General features: G+C 35.2%; 1 non-coding gene across 1 annotated transcript; it reads right to left on the bottom strand.

Annotated features, from left to right (window-relative positions):
* Positions 1-2,959: 2,959 nt before the first annotated feature.
* On the bottom strand, positions 2,960-3,121 carry LOC111542735. Its single transcript, XR_003309439.1, has one exon. It is a non-coding gene; the product is annotated as a U1 spliceosomal RNA (small nuclear RNA).
* Positions 3,122-22,554: the final 19,433 nt, after the last annotated feature.

The raw sequence follows: 22,554 nt of genomic DNA, 5'->3' as shown, positions 1-22,554 counted from the left end.
TGGGTTCTGAGTAAAAAAGTATAATTTAGACAGATAAAATATGATTCAGAGGAGAATTTCGTGACAATATGGAGACACAAAAATAAAGAAATCGAATCTATTGGTAGAATAGGCCTATTGTATCCTTTCTTCCTACCTTGTCCCTAGATGATTTTTCAATGTATAAATGAATTTATGGGGACAAAAAAGTTAGACTTTATCTATTAGCCAAGTACATTGTTGTCAGTGAACAACTTCTACCTATCTATCAGTTTATATTATAAAGTTATCCTTTCTTGTAAAAGAAGTCATCTGTGTGAAAATAATTCTTTTTAATCTATGATCAAATTAATACATAAATATTTATCTTTCCTATGTGAAGCCTTCAATTTGGCTAAAGAAAGATATTTTTTCTAAATGTTGCTTGAGCAATCCCATTTTACCTGAACTAATTTAAAATGAAGCCTTCATTTATATCAGCAGAGGCTGACTTGTGGGGAGAATCTAATGTTATTGATCTATGTGGAAATTACACTGTGAGGTTCTCCTTAATTGTGTGTCAAAATCCAGTTGGCTACAGAGGATATTTATTGTCAACTTCTACCACAATATCATGTTTCATTGCCAACATTAAACTTAAGGTAAATGCAGAAATATATACCTGTTTCCAAAAAAGGCCAATAAAATATAGCACATATTAATTCATACTTGAATAAAAAAATTTAATTTTTTTGATGGAATATTCATTTTGAGGCACAAAGAAACCATTAAATATATCACATTTGTCAAAAAATAATGCACTCTCTTAGCTACAATAATATATGAGAAGTTAATATTCTTTTATACTGCAATAAGCATAATTGGCTGCTGTACATAAGAATACTGTAGTGCATCCTTAAATAAATCCTGTATCTCTAAATTGTAGATATAATTTAAATATAAAATTATTTCATGCATATTATAACATACGCAATTTAATTTAAATATAAATTTAGAAAGAATTACAATAAAAAGAGCTTCCTAATCATTCTTATTTTGAGTTTTCCTGTTATTTATTACTGTCTTCTTGGAGGGCAAGATTTCAATTTTTGTGAAAACACATTGAGGTGTTAGCCTGACACCACTAAATTATATGTGTTATCTCTCTCCATCTGGTACAATGGCAAGGCTGTTTGAAGAAATAGGATTCAGGGGAGCTGTATTTCTTAAGCAATACTGTTCCAAAAGAAATTTTCAATCATTTTTTGGAAAATTTTGCAAGAAGATATTTAGAAGAGGTATATTCTACTCATATGATTCCAAATGATCTTACTTGGAAAGATATGTATTGTCATATATATCTTTAAGTGGTGGATATGAAATAAGTAAAGGAAAATCTTTACTACAGTTTAACTTCTGAATTATAGATCCCTTGACACCCTTAATACGTTGTTTGAGGATTCTCTATTTTGGCTGTCTATTATTTGCTGATGTTAGACAAAAAATAAAATTGGTGACTCATTATCTTATTATTACAGCCAAACCCATATAAATATATATTCAGTATTCAAAGTATGATACTGAAACATCTAGAAGACAGGTTCTGATTCAGTTACTCTCCAAGCCTACTTATTTTTGCCATAATTTATCATGCATTGGAAATAATTCAAAAATATCCTTGACACCAAAAGTGTGTTAGACATGCATCTCTTTTTGAGTTACCTTTTATATAAATGAAATATCACATAATTTTACCAACATTTTTCATGTATTTTATAGAATATAAATCCAATTAATGTTGCACAGTCATTCACATTTCAATTGTACTGACATTATCTGTTTAAGTATTAACGCTACATCTTTCTGCTTTCCTGAAGCACACTATCATTGACATTTGAGCCAAAGCCTGATTAGAGACAAGTTAATTCTACTGCTCTTGATTGATTTAAGTATTTTAAGTGGGCAGTAGCCCCATTGCTCTGTGACTTTTGTGAATTTTCAATTAATTCTACAAAGGCATTTTTCAGGTTTCTAATACGTACTTTTATTATCTAGACTTTTTATTTTTAAAACGTAGGGTTGTAAATAGGAAGATAAATATAATTTTAAATATAATCATATTATTATACATATGGGAAAGCAGGCTTAATGGCTTCATTAAGAGCCTTTGATATCCTCTTCCACTTCCTCACAAAATAACTGGGAAGACACGAAAAAGATTTAAAACATCAATAACTTGAAATTTAGTGCTGAGAGACAAGCCAAAATCTTGTAGGAACTTAAAAAATTACAGGACTTATGAAATTTAATTGAAGGAAAAAAATACTGTTGAGACCTAAGTCCATTAGGCAATAATATATTCAGCTTCACACAACTACACTAGATAATCTAGAAAACAATGTTGATAGACATGCATTCAACCGTCATTTGTTACCTGATTCAGAGAATATACAAATCTGAACTGTGGCATACATTCCTTTTCTCCCTTGGGGTCTGTTCCGTATTTCAATTCAGGCTACAACCCCAACACACACATGTGTATACCTCCCTCCAACAGGCACACACACACACACACACACACACACACACACGCATGATTTTCCTTGATAAGATATAAATTCTAAATAACAATATGGTAAAAAATAAGAATGATAGGGTGTTTAGTCATCACACTTTACTCACTGAAGACAATTTTTTCATAAAAGTTTACAGTAGTGTAGGAAAAGGGTAGAAAACCTAATTTTTCATTAATTCTATAACATTCTGTAACTCTGAGCAAGGTTTAGCAATAGAAGAGGTAAGCAATCATATAAAGCCTGTTTAAAACCTACAATTGCCCTTGGAGTTGAACATATCAAGTTTCTTTTCAAGTATTTATTGAAGCATAAACAGTAGGGCCGAAAGCAATGTTTTTCTTTTTCATCTTTTAAAAATTTATATCAGAGATATAACTTGTGATGCCTGTGATATTATAATATCAGAGATTGATATCACAATCTCTGTGGAGATTGTGAATGCAGTCCACCACTAACACAAATTATGCAGTCAAGTTTCCCACAATTGGGAAAATCGCAGGGGTCAGCATATCTGGAGTACAATGGATAAGCCTCACCCTGTGAAAACAACTTTTGTGATCATGGAATCTCCTCTGCCAGATAAGTAGAAAGGCAATCTTTTGACTCTTACCTATGAAAAATATTTACCCCAGTATCATTATCTCACATTATTCGAATACGAGTATTGAGAATAAAAAAGAAAACACAGAGCCAAGTAAGTATTGAAGAACATAAAAACAAAAAACAATATGAAGATTAATTAGAGGAACAACATACTTCAAGAGATGATCTGTTGTGACATGTAGAAGAAAGTATCTGGAATATGGTATTCCCTAATAATTGTAGTAAGTTATGGCCTTCATGTATCAAGAGTTACAAGTTAATAGAGCCAAAAAAGAATGAGGATGGAGATCAAAAGCATCTACATGAAATAAAAAGAATAAGATAAAACAAAACAGAATACTAAAAATGGCTTTTAGTAGAGACAGTGAAAATTATAGGAAAAGAAAGCTTAAAACGTTTTTGAAAAACTAAAAGATAACAAGCAGTAAAATTGAAAATGGAATATATAGTTCCAAAAACGCTAGAGAATTTAAAGACACATAAAAAGTCTATGAGGCAAAAGACAGAAAGCAAAGAGATAAAGGAAACATAAATAAAAGAAAGCACACCTAATGAGACAATGTTTCAAATTTATCTGTTTTATTTTTCAGTACTAATAATTCTTTTATCTTCTTGTTTCATTCTTCAAACTATCTTAGCAGCTTAGGCAGTTGAACTTATCCAGGAAAACATCCCAGCACAGAATAAAATTGGAGTCCTCAGTTTTTCAAAATTAAAACATTTTTATGAATGAAATGGTAGGAGAAAAGAAGGGGTTTTAAATTCTCAAGTGGAAAGGTTAATGCCAAAATCTACACATTTTGCAATAGTAAAAAGAGATGTACTAATCAGCTTTCCAGGGAAAGTTTCCCTGCCTTTGAATGAATTACAGCATCAAAAAGGAATATCCTCCTTGTGTGGGGGCTCAGAGGGGATTCCTCTGACACTTCTACTTTCATGGTTGGTTTCAAAAGATGATGGTGGAATATACTCTGCAGAGAAGTGTCACAGTCTGGAAATTTATGGAATTTACCTCTTGCTGCCTGTCTAGAGTACTGGAGAAATGTCCTGTATCACCTTGTGTGGTGATAGTAGAGGAGATGGCTACATTTGGAGCCAGGAGCAAAGAGATCTGATGCCGTTTCACCTACTCTCTCGGCTCTGAACTTTTATGGGACAGCAGCCTTAGGGAAGAGACTGGAAACAGATCGTTAGGAGTGTGTGTTGGACGCAGCTGGTTGAAGTGGCAAGATACTGCACAGTAATTAGCCAGTTAGAAAGTGGTAGTGAAAGAGAATGATTGAGACCCCAAAGCCAGGAATTTACCATTTTAAAGAGGTAATTTCGTTTCAATACTAACTGGTAAAAGATTAAACTGAGAAGTCTTAAGAGAGACAGAAGACAAAGTACAAATTAAATCTCACATGCTCACAAAGATTGAATCAAGCCTATGGGTATCTATCACATTTATGACAGGCAGCTTGGAAGACAGGCATAATTGCTGCCTCTTTGTATCCACACCCTGTAGGAATTCTCTTCCCTTGGCTTTGGAGAGGACCTTACATCTTAGTGGTGGCGAAAATAATAGACTGTTACTACCCTGATTACATTACATAAGATGGTGGCTTCTACTGTGTTTGCAAACTGTCTTTCTCACTGGCCTTTATGGAGTAAATTGCTGTATTTGACAAGAAGCTTAGGGTGGCCCTCTCTAAGCAGTGAGTCATGTAGTTAATGAGACCCTCCCTCTAACAACCCTGGAGAAATTGAATCTTTCCATCAATCATGTAAACAAGCTTAGAAGTGGATCCTTCTCAGGTCAAATGAGATCTCAGCACTAGCTGATAACTTCATTGTAGTCTCATAAGAAATCTTCACACAGAAGACCCAGCTAAACTATGTCCAAATTCCCAACCCACAGAAACGGTGAGATGATAAGTATGTGTTATTTTAAGCCGCTAAGTTTTGAAGTAATGTGTTATGCAGTAACAGATAACAAATACAGCACCCACTGTTAAAACCTCTGAATGAATTAAGGTGTCTTGGAACACTGCCATGTTTGTGCTACCTAGTAAATCATTTCAGTTGGACAAAATAGCATAGGAAAAAGAGGCTAAAGGCTTTCCAAGGAAGGTTGGTGATACGGTTTGGCTCTGTGTCCCCACTCAAACCTCACCTTGAATTGTAATACTCCCCACATGTCAAGGGTGGGAGCAGGTGGAGGTAATTGAATCATGGGGTGTTATCCCTCATGCTGTTCTTGTGTAGAGAGTGAGTTCTCATGAGGTCTAATGGTTTTATAAGTGTCTGGCATTTCCTCTCCTGGCACTCATTCTCATTCTTGCTGCCCTGTGAAGTGGTGCCTTTCACCATGATTTTAAGTTTCCTGAGGCCTCCCAGTGATGAGAAACTGTGAGTCATTTAAACCTCTTTTCTTTATAAATTACCTAGTCTTGGGTATTTTCTTCACAGCAGCGTGAGAACAAACTAATTCAGGAAATTGGTATTGGGAGTGGGGTGCTGCTGCAGATACCCCAAAATGTGGATGCAACTTTGAAACTAGGTCACAGGCAGAAGTTAGAAAAGTTTACAGGGCTCAGAAGAAGATAGATGTGGGAAAGTATGGAATTTCCTAGAGATTTGTGGAATGCCTTTGACCAATACGCTGATACTGATATGGACAATGAAATCCAGGCTGAGGTGGTCTCAGATGGAGATGAGGAACTTTTTGGAAACTGGAATAAAGGTGACTCTTGCTATGCTTTCTCATGTGTGATAATGGTTTAACATTCACAAGTGAATAAATGTAATATGCCACATAAACAGAATTAAAAACAAAAATTACATTATCATCTCAATAGATGAAGAAAAAAGCATTTGACAAAAGCTGCAACACTTTATGAGTAAAACCCTTAGCAAAGTTGGCATAGAAGGGACATAACTAAAGGTAATAAAAGTCATCTATGATAAACCCACAGCCAACATTATACTAAATGTGGAAAAGTTGAAAGCATTCCTCCTAAAAATGCTCCTAGTAGCATTTTTCCCCTTCCCTAGAGATCTATGGAACTTTGAATGTGAGAGAGATGATTTAGGATATTTGGTGGAAGAAATGTCTAACATACAAGATGTTCAAGAGGAAGCAAACCATAAAAGTTTGAAAATTTTGCGGTCTGATTATGTAATACAAAAGAGAAACCCATTTTCTGGAGAGAAATTCAAACTGACAGCAGAAATTTGCAGAAGTAACAAGGAGCTGAATGTTAATTACCAAGACAACGGGAAAATGTCTCCAGGGCATGTCAGTTAATTCACAGCAGCCCCTCCCACCACTGGCCCAGAGGACTAAGGAGGAAAAGTGGTTTAATGGGCAGAGCCCAGGGGTCCCCCTGATCCAATGCAGCCTTGGGACATGGTACCATGTGCCAGCTGCTTCAGGTCCAGCTGAGACTAAAAGGGGCCCAGGTACAACTCAGGTTTCAGAGGGTACAAGCCCCAAACCTTGGCAGCTTACACATGGTATTGTAATCATTTCAGTTGGACAAAATAGCGTAGGAAAAAGAGGCTAAAGGCTTTTAGGTGCAGAGAAATCAATAATTCGGGTTTGCGACCCTCCACCTAGATTTCAAAGGATGTATGAGAACACCTGGATGTTAGGCAGAAGTTTGTTGCAGGGACAGAGGCCGCGTGGAGAACCTCTGCCAGAGCAGTGCAGAAGGGAAATGTGGAGTTGCAGCCCCACACAGAGTCCCTACTAGGGCACTGCCCCATGGAGCTGTGAGAAGAGGGCCACTGTCCTCCAGACTCCAGAATTATAGATCCACCAACAGCTTGCACCCTGCGTCTGAAAAAGCCACAGACACTCAATACCAGCCTGAGAAAGCGGCTGGGAGAGGGGCTGTACCCTGCAAAGCCACAGGGGCAGAACTGTCCTAGGCCTTGGGAGCCCACCTCTTGCATCAGTATGACCTGGATGTGAGAGATGGAGCTAAAGGAGACCATTTGGGAACTCAAATGTTTAATGACTGCCTTATTGGATTTCAGACTTGGATGGGTCGTGTGGCCCATTTATTTTTGCCAGTTTCTCCCATTTGGAATGGGTGTATTTACCCAATGCATGTACCCCCGTTGAACCTAGGATGTAGCTAACTTGCTTTCAGTTTTACAGGCTCATAGGCAAAAGGGACTTACCTTGTCTCAGATGAGACTTTGGACTTAGAGTTTTGGGTTAATGCTGAAATGAGTTAAGACTTTGGGGGCCTGTTGAAAGGGCATGATTGTGTTTTGAAATGTGAGGACATGGCCAGGCACGGTGGCTCACACCTATAATCCCAGCACTTTGGGAGGCTGAGGCAGGTGGATCATGAGGTCAGGAGATCGAGGCCATCCTGGCTAACACAGTGAAACCCCATCTCTACTAAAAATACAAAAAATTAGCTGGTATTGTGGCAGGCACCTGTAGTCCCAGCTACTCAGGAGGCTGAGGCAGGAGAATCATTTGAACCCAGGAGATGGAGGTTGCAGTGAGCTGAGATTGTGCCACTGCCCTCCAGACTGGGTGACAGGCTGAGACTCCATCTCAAAAAATAAGAAAATAAAAAATAAATGTGAGGACATGAGATTTGGGAGGAGTCAGGTGGAATGATATGGTTTGGCTCTGTGTCCCCACCTAAATCTCACCTGGAATTGTAATAATCCCCACATGTCAAGGATGGGACCGGGTGGAGGTAATTGAATCATGGGGACAGTTTCTCCTATGCTATTCTCATGATGATGAGTTCTCACGAGATCTGATGGTTTTATAAGTGTCCGGCATTTTCCCTGCTATTCTCTCTCCTGCCGTCCTGTGAAGAGGCACCTTCCACCACAATTGTAAGTTTCCTGAGGCCTCCCCAGCCATGCGGAACAGTGAGTCAATAAAATCTCTTTTCTTTGTACATTACTCAGTCTCAGTTATTTCTTCATAGCGGTGTGAGAACAGGCTAATTCAGTTGGATTAACTCAAAGTAACTGAAACTAAGTGATAAAAGTGAAACATGAAGGCCAAGAAAGGAGGAAAACAAAAAGTAAACCTAAGAAGTCTTCTATTAGTATTCTTTATTGAACCAAGTATAATTAAATGAAAAAAAAAAAAGCCTTTAAGAGTTATACTCCTAAGGCATGAGCTTACACTCAAAAAGTCTCTGATTATTTAAGCCTTAAAATGACCTATAGGTCTCAAATCTTGTGCAGGCAGGAATGAAGCTGAGAAAGATGCTCAGCCCCCAAGGAGGACATATTTTCTGATGCCAACTTCAGATATGTTGTGGCCCAGAAAGATAACAAAGAAGGAAAAACAAAAAACAAAAAGCTTCCAGATGTCACAGCCAAGGTACTGAAGATTGCTACAAGGGAGCAGAATTCAGACCTAATTAAGAAGCTTTGCCTTATTCAATGTAGGAGTCCCACTAACCTCTGTTAGGCAGGATTTCAGAAGTTCGGGAGCAGTAACTGCTGGTGTTTCCCATCCTCTTCCATCAGAATAAAACAGTTTACTATGGTTTATCCCCATTTGGCCACTGAAAATTAGATAGTTTCCATCCTCTTCTATCAGAATGAAACAGTTTACTATGGTTTATCCCCGTGTGGCCACTGAGAATTAGATAGTTTCACACACTCTTCTATCAGAATGAAACAGTTTACAATGGTTTATCCACATTTGGCCTCTAAGAATTAGATAGGCAAGAGGCACAGAACTTCACTTTTGAGTTCACAAAACTTGTCATCAAGAACTTCTATGTTGAAACAGATGTTGATGCTACTGGATATCACATAGAAATCTTGAATTTTGAGATTGAAGCTGTGAACAGATGAGAAATTTTGGCTTTGCCTCACTTGAGTGAGGATGAGTATATTTTGCCATTAGAAAGGTGTACTACATATTTATTACTAAAAGATGAGCAAAAGTAGCCATTCATGCTTATATAAAATCGTTTTATTTCTCCCTCTCCCCTTTCCAGGCACCTGGTAGAATTGGACTTCTCTCTCACCTGTGAAATTATACATGACTCTGTGTGGTTTTCTTTAGCTGAGAAAATGTAAGAACAAATGATATGTGTTATTTCCTAGCTGAAGTTCTAAGAATTGGTGCACTGTTTGCCATGTCTCTTCCCACTTCTGAGGTGATTAAGGAAGACTAGGAAAATTAAAACTACTATTAGCCTGGGTCTCTTTGTAACTAGAGAACCAACCCTTCAGGCAACCTGTTGGTGTATCACGAGCTACTGTGCTAAATCAGTAAGATTATCAGAATATTTGTTACTTAAGGGTAACCTAGTCTATCCAGAAATCAGGCATCTTATATTTCTGCAAAATAATTTGAAGAATGTGATTCCAATTTCTAAAGTGTAATAGTTTAGAAGAAAGGGTGTGAACTTTATAATTGAACATATCTAAGCCTTAATTCTCGTTCAGTCATACTGCCTAATTTTCAGAAAACTGCTAAAGCTCTCTGAACCTTTTTGTTCTTCCCCAAAATGGTATAATAATTAAACACCTCACAATGATATTTTAAGGAATAAGTAAGAGAGCTGGTGAAAAGGTATGACCATGAATAATATGTGAAGATAGTATATGCCCTGTAACTTCTATTTATCTCTCTCTTATTCCTACTAAAGACAATATATGCTATTAAATTTAAGATTAAGTTGAGTTAAGAAATAACATTTCATAGGTGTATAATATGTTGGAAAGTTAACCTCAAAATTTAATGCATGAGCTATACAAAAGAAGTAGGAACTAAAATTAATTTAATTCAATGAATTTTATTAACCATGATTGAACCAATTTTGACTGACTCTGGCAGAACTTGATTGATAATAACTCATTAGAAAGACTTCTAATGATTCATTTATAATTAACTTTGAGATTATAAATACCAACTTATATATACATCCAGTTCATAAAAGTTTTTATTTCTGCTCAAATTTCTAAATTTCTGAAAACATCTGCACCTTTAATTTGGATCCTTAGAACAATAAGATGTAGATACTAACTTGAACCCATAAAATATAAATTTTAATTAATTTTATTTTGTATATTTGTTGTCTCTTATGCTATCCATTGGGTTTTATTTGCTTGTTTGTTTGTTTTTGGAGAGGTAATAGGATTTTACTACTATGTATACTTTTTTTAATCCAGGTCTAATTTATCTATCCATAATAATGCCCAAAGAATAAACTGGTGAGTTCAATGTCATTGTTTTTTATATATATACACACGCACATATATATAAGCATATATACACACACACACAAACTCACACACACGTATGTATAGATTATCTATACACATATATGTACACATGTATATGTAAAGTATATATGTATACATATATGTGTGTATATGTATACGTGTATAATGCATATATATAACATGTGTGTGTATATATATAATGTGTATAAATGGAGAGAGGGAGAGACCACTTAGTAATATGTAATATATAAAATACTATAAAGTAGATTAACCCAAAACTTTACAGTACATTTCTAGTAGTTACATAAAAGTTCATTATCAAACTTTTTCATTTGACAACCATTCTTTGATAATATTGCACAATTCCTGCCAACTAGGCAATGAAAAATATTTGTTGTTAGATATATTCCAAATGATTATTTTATAGTATAGACAGTAACTGATTTACTTGATTTAGCAGGTAACTTATTTTATAAAAATCACAAGGATAAAAGGAATATAGCCAATTCAAAACAATTCTAAAGTCTCCAGTGTGATTATGTGTGTATAACTTGCTCCAGATCTCACACTAATTACATCCTGTGCTCTGCACAAGATGCAGTCAATTCTGAGGGTTCAAACAGTACTTTAATTTTGATCTTATTTCATTAGTTTCATTTTGTTTGTTTTCCCAATTTTATAATATTTCCCCCTCAAGCTTCCTGCCAAGATGAGGCATTATAATGTGTTCTTTAAAAGAAAAAAGGCACTTGCCAAAGCATGTACTTAAAATAAAAATACTTTTGGCTAAATTTAGAAACAAAAGTATATGTACCCACAACTAGAACAGAACAGACCCAGCTGCATTTGTGTTTTTAATGCTACAGTAGTCTAGTTGTCAAAATTTTTGAATTACTCAGTACTTCACACAGATAACTTTCTTACTTCATATATAAACCCATTTATTTAAAGGAATGAAAATAGGTGTGTTACTGATTCATTATCTCTTAATATATATTCCTGAACAGTTAAGGGATTGTATGAATGAATACTCTATAACGCCCTAATGAAAAGATGTATGGCTTGAGTCTTATTATGAGAGTTTTCAGAAACACATTTAAAGAGTTCCTCTAGGAATGAAGATGATTCTAAACATTGATGGAAAAATAAACTAAGATAATGTAAATTTTAAACTGCTAAAACTTTCAAGATGCAAAAATTCAGTAATTTTATAAAAATGAGGGTGTGTCTCTACTTTTTTCTTAAAAAGATATGTTACATATATGATTGTTATATATCTTAAATGCGATATATAATGAGATGTCATATGTGAAAAAATGTCACATAGAAGATAAATATGCAATTACACATACATATATAGGCATGTGTATACACATATAAACTATTAGTAGGTTCTAAAATCATAAAAAATACTTAATACAATGATCTCTTTATGAGCTCTCCTATTTTTCCATCTTTTATTTACAGGCCCATAACATAACATTATGACAACATCCATCTTTATTAGCTGTCTGCTATGTACCAAATACAGCCATTTTCTTTGATTCTATAACCCTCACGACGTAGGGTTTTGACCACTCTATGATTGAAAACATGAAATGATATGTATATATGGAACAGGCCAAATTTCCCCATAAAACTGAAATTTGAGAAACTTACATTTGTCTTATCTGAATTCCTTTCTCAGGAGACTGACCGTCAGGCCTCCCAGATGGTGTCAAGGATCTTTACAGGTCACCACATCTGGACAATGAGACACACTAGCTGCCTCTTGACCAGCTATTCTTCCTTACCCCTCCCTGTTGTATAAACCCCTAACTTTCGTGGGTTGGGGAGGGGAATTTAATGGTTAGGCTGAAGTACCCACAAAAAAGACTTTCTTCCTGTTATCTCAGTGATTGGATTCCCATGCTTCTAGCAACAGGACCCCGGTAGAACCAAAAAATAATCCTAAATAATGGGTATCAGAGTCAAGATTTAAACCTGGGCCTATCTAATATAAAATCTGTGTTTTCTTCCAGTGCACAACAAAAACATTCTTGCAAGATACTTGGGACTGACACAGCATCAGGCCTATGACACAAAGTCCAACCCAAAGAGACATAAGTGTTTCTAATGTCAGGGTTGACTCAGCCTAATTATACTAACTCCAACAGGGAGGCTGGAAGGTTTCACAATGACTCAGTGGCTAATTACATTCTTCTGAATTCATGGTTTGTTGAGAGGCTTTCACACACCAACCATCATGACAACATATTCAACACACCCAGACAGTAATAAGAGAGTGGAGGAAAAGAATCATAGGAAGTAGCTATGATTTTCCTTCGGAACTCCAACCAAGGTGAATGAAGAGTTGTCAGTTGTTAGCGTGTCCATAGCCATTATCTGTCTTTTGATTTCACTTTCTTGTCAGCCCTTGGGGGTGCCTGGCCACAGCAGGTGTTATCTTATAACCTGGGTCCACCATACATACATATGCTTATCACTGTAAGGGGTCAGCAGTTTCACTATAGGCTGAGTCATTTGTCATAAATCGCTCTATTTTGAGATATTTAGGATCACAAAACATCATTGCATATGAATGTTTCATAGAAGTCTTTCAAAATGCCCTATTTCTTGTGTGTCTTTTTTAAATTTCCTTTTGGTGTAGAATGGGGTCTCGCTATATTGCCCAGGCACATCTCGAACTCCTGGGCTCAAGCTATTCTCCCGCCTCTGCCTCCCTAAGAGCTGGGATTACAGACATGAGCCACCACACCCAGTTCAAAATGCTTTACTTTAAAATATCTCTGGCTGGGTGTCGTGGCTCATGCCTGTAATCTCAGCACTTTGGGAGGCCCAGGTGAGTAGACTGCTAGAGCCCAGGAGTTCGAGAACAGTCTGAGCAACATGGCAAAGCCTCATCTCTACAAAAGATAGAGAAATTAGCAGAGCCTGGTGGCCCACACCTGTAGACCTAGCTACTAGGAAGGCTGAGGTGGGAGGATCACCTAAGCCCAGGGAGGCTGAGGCTGTAGGGAACTGTGAGAACTGTGATTGTGCCACTGCTGGGCAACAGAGTAAGACTCTGTCTCAAAAAATAAATCCCTAACCACATATGTTTATCTTTTCATTTCTTGCAAATAGATTAGTTGAGCCTTTATATCAAGATAAATAATGTGATTTTTAAACTTATGCATGTAAGGCTTTTGGATCACAGACAAATATACTATTATGGTCACAATAAAATCAACATCCACCTTAACTTTGCAGTGTTAAGGTGTCCAGCAGCCCTACAGTGCAATGGGATGAGAGGCAGGAAAAGTGCCCTACATGTGTTATGGGTTGAATCTGCAGATGAAGAATGGAGAAATATTTGTTTCTTCTGTTTCTGTATGGAAAAGAGACCATTTCACTACTCCCATTTTGAGTCTTTTTGGAGGTGCGATAGAAGGATACTCACTGTAGTAGGCCCCTCTGAGAGCTATCAAGGACCTAATCTCTGAAACCTAGGAATGTTATATAGTTGACTTTGAAGATGTGAATAAGTTGAGGTCTTTAGATGAGAAGATTATCTGAATTGTTTAGATGGGCCTTAAATACACTCACAAGTTTCTGGTAAGAGTAAAGCCAATTTGACACGATTAAGAGTAAAGCCACTTTCACATGATTAAGAGTAAAGCCAATTTGACACGGAGAAAATATTATGTGAAGGAAGCCGAGTGAAAAAGAGAGGATCCTACAACACTGAATTTAAAGATGGAAGAAGGGACTATGAGTCAAACGGAGCTGCTCTAGAAGCTGAAAGGGACAGAAAAACATATTATGCTCTAGGGCCTCCAGAAATAGTACAGTCCTGGCTTTGGCCCAGCGAAAGTGATTTTGAACTTCTGGCTTCAAAAACGATCAGAGAGTGAATTTGTGTTGTCATTTGCAACACAGCATGGAGAAAGTCAAGCCTATGGGTACCCTCAGAAACACTGGAGGCTTCAATGAAAAGCAATTAAGAGAAGATTCAGATTACAAGCTTAATGGTAGGCTTGTTGGTTTGTAGGTAGGGGTAAATAGAAATAAATCAACTGAGAGTAACCCTCCTGAAATATATATAGATACATATATATATGATATATATTATATGTTACATATATTATAGATAGATATTTTACATATATAATATGTTACATATATATATATAAAGCAATGACCTCAGTCATTATTCCTTCAAAGGACCCACAATATGATTAGAGTAGGTTGAAGAGCAGTTTATGCCCCAGAGCATTATTGAAATCAGCTGAACAATAGGCAGCAGTTGGTGGGGATAGCCATCTGCCTGTGGTTAAAGAAGAAGAGAGTTCCACCAAAACCACTGCTCTGCTAGAGTGACTGTGGGCATATCCAAGCCTTTGATTCCCTAAGGAGCAACATCAGATGCTTAACACAGTGGCCTAAATAGAGACCTTACTAAAATAATCCAGCCCATCACTAGACAAATGAAGAAGTAAATAGCAATAAGCACTTTTGTCCTTCAATGGACAGCATGAAAAATATGTAAAGATAAGTTATAGAATGGGAGAATATATTAGAAAATCATGATTCTAATAAAGAATTTGCATTCAGAATGTATAAAAATTTTTGCAACTGAATATACTAAAAATCTACTAACTCAATTTAAAAATGTGCAAAGAAGGTGAAGAGAAAATTCCCAAGAAAATACATAAATGACTGATGAAGACAAAAATGATGTTCAATGTCACTAGTCAACAGGGAAATGCAAACCAAAGCCACAATGAGGTACCACTTCACACACACTAGAATGGCTAGAATAAAAAAATCAGAGTATGGCAAGTATTGGAGAGGATGTGGGGACATTAAAATCCTCTTACAATTCTTTTGGGAATATAAAATGGTGCAGCCACTAAGAAAAATAAGCCAGACGTTCCTAAAATGATTAAATATAGACCTACCATTTGTCCTAGCAATTTAACTCCTAGGTATGTACCCTCCCAAAAATAAAAACATATGCCCATGAAGAAACTTGTATATAAACATTTTTAGCATAGTAGTGATAGAGAAAAGTAGAAAAAAATCTAAATATTTATCAGCAGATAAATTGATAAAATGTGGTAAACCCATACAATCTAATATTATTTGGTCACAAAAATAAATGTACTGACAAATTCTTCAACATAGATGAGACTTGAAAACATTTATGCTAAGTGAAAAGTCAGTCACAAAAGTATCACATAGTCTATGGTTTCATTTATCTGATATATGGAGAACAGGCAAATATATATACACCAAAAGTAGATTCGTGGGCCAGGTGTGGTGGCTCACACCTGTAATCCCAGCATTTTGGGAAGCCCAAGTGGGCAGATCACCTGAGGCCAGGAGTTTGAGACAAGCCTGGCCAATGTAGTGATACCCCATTTCTAAAAAAAAAACAAAAATAAAACTATAAAAATTAGCCAGGCGTGGTGGCACATGCCTGTAATCCCAGCTACTTGGGACACTGAGGCACGGAATCACTTGAGCCTGGGAGGCAGAGATTGCAGTGAGCTGAGATGGCACCACTACACTCTAGTTCAGGCAACAGAAAGAGACTCCATCTCAAAAAAAAAAAAAAAAAAGTAGAATGGTGGTTATCTGTAGTGGCAACTAGGGAGGTAGAATAAGGAATATTGCTAGTTGCTATGAGGTTTCTTTTCAGGGTGATAAAAAAATGTTCTAAATTTGACTATGGTGATTGTAGAACATATCTGTGATTACACTACAAACCATTGAGCTGTAGACTTTAAATGGGTAAGTTGCATGCTGTGTAAATATCTTAATATAGCTGTTAAAATAGTATGGAAAATTCAAAAGCCCATTTATGTCTAGGCAGTATAATGAGCATGAGGGATGAAGAAGACATTCAGAGACTTAGGAAAGTTGAGACTGTTGTATTTCTAATTTTGGTGATAGACATAAATATTTTTAGATTTTTATTTGTTTATACTTTACATCCATATTTTATATGCACATATGTTTATAGATAGATAAAATATCAAGTAATTCAGGATTAATAAAACAACAAATAGATTGTGTATGATTACTTCAATTTCATTCTTACCAATATTTCCATCATAGTTTCTGCCGTACTGAAAACTAATGTATATGCCTGATTCTGGTTTAAAGTTTGTACTTAATAATTCACTAAAAAAAAAATCTGACGTTGGCTTGTGGTGTAAGCAATGTTTGCTCTAAATCAAAATGAAACAATCATCGTTTTTTAAAGAGGTCTGGTTATTTAAGTACCACACTTGACCTATTATAAGTAATTTAAATTGAGCAAAAAAAAGTTGTGCCCTAAAATGATTCTCATAACAGTTTATATTAACTATACAAAGTTTTAAATGCAGATTTTTTTTAAAGCAATTATTTCCCATGGCTTATCAGCTGTTCTTAGTAGTTCTTATAGAACTACCTGGAATCACAAGATACTAAATAGTTAGTTAAACCTTCTTAGTCGTATTTATTGGCCTGCTATATTCCGATATTAGTATGCAATCTGTTTAATAATAGATTATATAATTGCCCATCCTTTTGCCTCAGAAGTAAGATAAAGTTGGATGGAAAACAATTAAAAATGGAAGAACCCCAATGACTGATTCCCCAATGCGAGGCTATCTGCTATTCCAATATGGTTAATGATTCACTTTGTAGAATGATGTCAGAGCAAGGCACAGGTGCATTTGCACATTTCTTTTAGCCCCATCAAGAGCACCTTTCAGCAAGCAAAATGTGTCTGTCGTCTCCTGGGGACCGAGAGTAAGTAGATTTGGGAACTAGTGCCCATGGGTAGTGTAAAGGAGCATGGTTCACATTGTCTGAAATTGCTCATGCCCTGGTTCATCCAGCTGGTAATGAAGCAGTCAGCATCCCATCTCTGGAGTGGAACAGGCAATTATTCTAGCTTGAAACTCTGCCCTTGCAAATTGAGTGTGGCAACAATTCACATTGGCTGTCATTATAAAGTCCCTTGAAACAGGGTTGCTATCCATATCAGTTCAAAAGAAAAAAACCAGAGATGCCTAAAAAGTTTACCTGAACTCTCAGTAGATTACTGTATATTGATGGTATGGATATTTATTGTGCTTTCTGGGAGATCTATTTTGTACAACTTTATGCTTCCATTTTATTTCAAACTGATTCAAATACAGCTACAATTCCAGTCACGTAAAATATTTCTGTGGCTTCTCATTAAATACTCTTCTATCTTGCAATACATTTAGAGAAAGAAAACATTTCTCATTCTCCTTCTAGTTACATATTAATGCTGTTATAAACAATGAAAGGAAAAGAAAACTGCCTAGAGAGTCAGACTCTTGGATGTATAGTTAACACCATTCTCTACCGATAGCTCTCAAACCTGGCTCATATTTGTATTTTCTGGGGGCAGTTTAAAAGAATACCAGTGCTTTGGCCCCACCCTGTGCTAATTAAATCAGCATTTCTGTGGGTGGGGCCTACAGGTGGTTGTCTTCTTTTTTTTTATTTTTTCAGTGAATAATTCATTATCTGTATTTAATGTACTTTTTTAGGCTTAAGAGAAAGAAAACTATGATACTTTAATAAGAAAAGGAAGGTTGATGAAACATTCTGCCAAACTTAGTTCTGTGTCAATATGAGTATTTTTTTTGCAAAATACTTATTTTAACATATCATGTATATTATGTCCAAACATAAGTGAACTCTTTCTTCATAACCCTAACCCTAACCCTACATAGAGTCATTCTCTTAAAATTAAAAAAAAATCAAGTTAGAAAATTTCTATTAAAATAAATAGCTTTGTTTATCATCATTAGATAATTACTCTGGATATATTATATAGTTTTACTAGCAACAATGACGTCTTCTTTATGTTTTATTGCCATACTTACTTCTTTTCAGAGTAAAAATATGTCTTTTAGATTTGTTTTTGGTAGTTGTTAAATATTTCTTCTGTTTATTGGCAATGTGTATTTTATTTGTGCTCATTAACTGCCTTGTGCCCTTTGTCCACCTTTTTTTTACATTTTTTAAAAATGTATTTTACTTTAAGTTCCGGTATACATGTGCAGAATGTGTAGGTTTGCTACATAAGTATACGTGTGCCATGGTGGTTTGCTGCACCTATCAACCCATCATCTAGGTTTTAAGCCCCACATGCATTAGGTATTTGCCTAATGTTCTCCTTCCCCTTGGCCCTCACCACCCCCACAGTCCCTGGTGTGTGTTGTTCCCCTCCCTGTGTCCATGTGTTCTCATTGTTCAACTCTCCCTTATGTGTGAGAACATGCAGTGTTTGGTTTTCTGTTCCTGTGTTACAGGAACTAGGTAGTTGTTATCTAAAAGCACCACGGATAATTCTAGTGTGTTCAAAGTAAGCAGTACTAAAAAGTTAAATCACCTGAGGAAGCATTTAAACTGCAGAGTCTAATTCAGGCATTCTGCGGTGGAGACTAAAAATCTGGATTTCTATCAAGTTACCAGATAATGTGGATGTTACTGGCTTGTGAATTTCTTTGGTAAGTGAAAAAAATCTAGATCAGAACTTTCCTAGCTTAATAAGAGAGTTTCCTAGAGAGTCTTTTTTAAAAATACCTATGCCCATGACACACTCTAGATTCATTACATGAGAATTTCAGTGGGTGCAATTGAGTCACTAGTGGTTTTAAAAATGTCACAGATGATGTGCAATGTTAAGAACCCCACTGATTTAGGTGTTCTCCTCATCCACTATTACCTGCCCATTTTCCCCTGACTTTTCTCCTTGACTTAATCACACCAAAAATCTTCCATTCCACAGTCTTAAAAATGTTGATTTCTCCCTCCGAACTATTTGCATATCAGTTGTCATGTGTTATTCATTCAATATTTGAAATATATGCTGGCGCTCATCTTCCTTTTTTGTAATAGTCGCCATATTAAAGGTCTTTATTACCCCTTGTCTGTAATAGTCTACAATGTTTATTTCCAATAATTTCTAACTCAAATAATTTGCAAAATCATTCAATATATTTTACTTTCTTGTATATGACTATTTTTCTGCTATCTCTTTAGCCCCTTATACTTAACCACATCTTTATAGCTTGAAAAATGTATTCATCTTAAAAGCTACCTTTAAATTTCCTAATACATAAAACCAAATAAGAATCTCCTCTTTGGACTCCTGTATTTTGTACTTTTTATATGTCGCTTGCAGAACAAATTATGTTATAATTATATTTGAAGCTTGCTTTATCTTTCCCCCACATTTCTCTCTCTAGACCTTAAAATAATCTATCAGAAAATCCTGTTCAAGATTAATGATAAATATTTATTAAATTAAAATGTATACATGGTTTCTTTTTTGAGTAACTATTATATTAGTTTGAGAAATGATTTCTTCCCATAATAAGTTTACTATATACAGAGTTTGAATCTGTAAACCAAATACCACACAAAAGGATATACCTAATTCTCCAATTAATCAATCAATGTCATAGCAAAACTGAATATTCTGGAACTGAAGCAACTGTCATTGTACATAGCATTTGAGACATAATAGGTTCCCAAAAAATAGCTTCTCAGAATTCAAAAAGAGGAATTCTTCTGTCAACATAGGTATTCAAGTGACATTTTAGGATTTGTAAAGCCTGTGAGTAGAGATTAAGAAAAGGTATGTTAAATGAGAAACAATATAATTATAGAGGCTGAAGGAGAAGAAATGCAAATGGCAAGTTGAATGGAGAGTGAAGAGCCTGGTTTGACCATCGCAATGTGTCATGGTTTTGCATGTTTTGAGGCTGAAATTGTCTAATAAACAGAGACTTAACATATTTTCATTAGTTACATGTTCCAAAAAAGATACAAAGAATTAAAAATACTTCAAATAACATTTAACCAGTGGAAGAACATGATTGAAAACAAGTAAATTTTTATTATTATCTTGCATAATTTAGGACTTGTCCAATGTGCAATATAATTTGCTACTGGTTGCATGATTTCTTGGATGGTTGTTTAAGAGGGAAACAACAGTAAAAACTTTAGATGAAGATGATTGGCAACATTTATATGCTTAGAAAAGGCTATTCCTATCATTATAGAAGAAAAAATCATTTATCAAAAAATTGTTAATAAATCTTTTATTGTAATAATACACATAATTAGTTAACATATACTTATATTATTAAGACAATGAAGATTATGTTACAAATATAATTATTATTACCTCAAAATAAATACTGTGGTGGTATGTAGATTTTTAAAGCTCCTATCAAAATATAAGAGTTCAGTTTTATAGCTACAAAATTTTATAAAACTTTCCAATTTTTCAAGATATAATTTGCCATTAGTTTAATATTCTTGAACTTTTGCATATACTTTTATATTTACACTGGAATTTGTAAACGAAGAGTTTTTCCAGTGTCTCACATACCAAGTATTTTTTTAAAGTGCTTTTTACTGTTAATTAGATTCCTTAATGTCAAATTCTTCCCTCTCTGTGGCACTTCCCTTAATACAATTATTTTCATATATTTTCTTTCTAAAGTATCCTGTTGAGAGGATAGCAGGAAGACTTAGATACTGACAAATAAAACTAATAGCAGTTTATATAGTTTTTGAGTTCTCGTGTTTTATCTTTAGACTTTGTTCAGAACTTATACATATACCATAATATATTAATTTTAATGTAAAACACTGCTCTAAATCATTTATCTTTAGGAAAAATACAAAATTCAATAAAATATGCCACACTTAAGCCTGATTAAAAAATAACACGTACCTTTATAGGAAAACTTCCTTCAACTAAGTTTCAAGGAAACAATTTCAACCCCATCATACCTGCCTGTGTATGTGTATCATCCTTTCTTTTCAGATAAGTACATCATATTTGTCTATGAAAAAACTTGCACCATTCAGTACACTGCCTTCTAAATCGCACGCAAATACAGCACGTTTCTGCCTTGAAGATGTTTGAAACTGAGGAAAAGATGTAAGACACAAATACAAACTATAGAAATCTATGTACCATAAGTATGTTGTACAATGAATAATATGCCCTTTAAAAGTGAGATAAGATCAGACTTTTTAATGAGTATACTTGGGAAAATAGTCACAAAGAAGTAACATTTAAGTTAGTCATTAAAAACGTGTAAGGTTCTAGCAGACAGACTTAGAAATAGAAGGTCTGGGAAGAAGGAAATATCTAAGCAAAGGCAGAAAATAGAAATGTACAAAGCCCTCTTCAGGAATTAAATCATAAGTTGGTTTTAATTGTAAGAGAGAATACATATAATAAATACAGCTAAGATGGAAGGCTTTTAAATTGAGAGTGGCAAGATAAAAATTGTTTTTCAGAAAGTTATTCTGATTATGAAATACAGGATAGTAGAAAAACCACTCCAGAATTTAATAACTATCATCCATATGTTATGCCTTTGTCAGTATAATATGATTTTTAAAATGATTGCTCCCTCAAAATTGAAAGAATCTATTTTTTAAAAATATCTTCAGTACCTTTTTAACTGTAAATTCAGTTATATCAAAACGTTCTGGGAGGTGTCAGAACACATAAAAAATCAAAATTAAGAAAGCACAAAGAAAAAGTCAGCATTTCTCCTCTGGTAAAGACTAATTACTTCAGATTAAACTGTCAGCTGAGAGCCACTGAAAAAGATGGAAAACTTTAATGTTTAAATACATTGAATAGCAAGGCAATGAGGAATTAGAGAGTCCATTTCTGGAACAAGAAAGGACAATGATATGGGCTCTGATATTGAAGGTTATTTTTAACTGAAGGATGTATATGGCATTTATATTATGGTAAGATGACTAAAGGGCTGATAAGCTGAGCAGAGCTTTCAAAAGACTCACAGGACTAGGAAAAACAAATGTAGTTTGAGCACCAGGCCTTTAGACCTTGGCAAACCTGCCACTATTTGTGCAGGCTTACATCTGAGGATTAAGGGAAAAGTGGAAACAGCCCTTGAAAGGACTGTGGCTCAGCTTTGAATCATTTCACTTCCTGGTTGAATAAGGTGGTCTGGGATATCTGAGTGCACTTAGTCCTCCTGAGGAAATACCTGTAATTCTCTGTGGAGAAGATAACATGATCTTATGTCTCAAGTTACTTCCGTAATGTTTCAAGCTGTAAAATGTATGTAATTCATGAATTCGTATATGTAATTCAATAAAAATAATCAGGCACAGGTGGTAACAACAC

Source organism: Piliocolobus tephrosceles, chromosome 4 (genome assembly GCF_002776525.5).
Source record: "Piliocolobus tephrosceles isolate RC106 chromosome 4, ASM277652v3, whole genome shotgun sequence".
NCBI classification, from domain to species: Eukaryota; Metazoa; Chordata; class Mammalia; order Primates; family Cercopithecidae; genus Piliocolobus; species Piliocolobus tephrosceles.
This window is presented reverse-complemented; position numbering and strand designations above follow the sequence as displayed.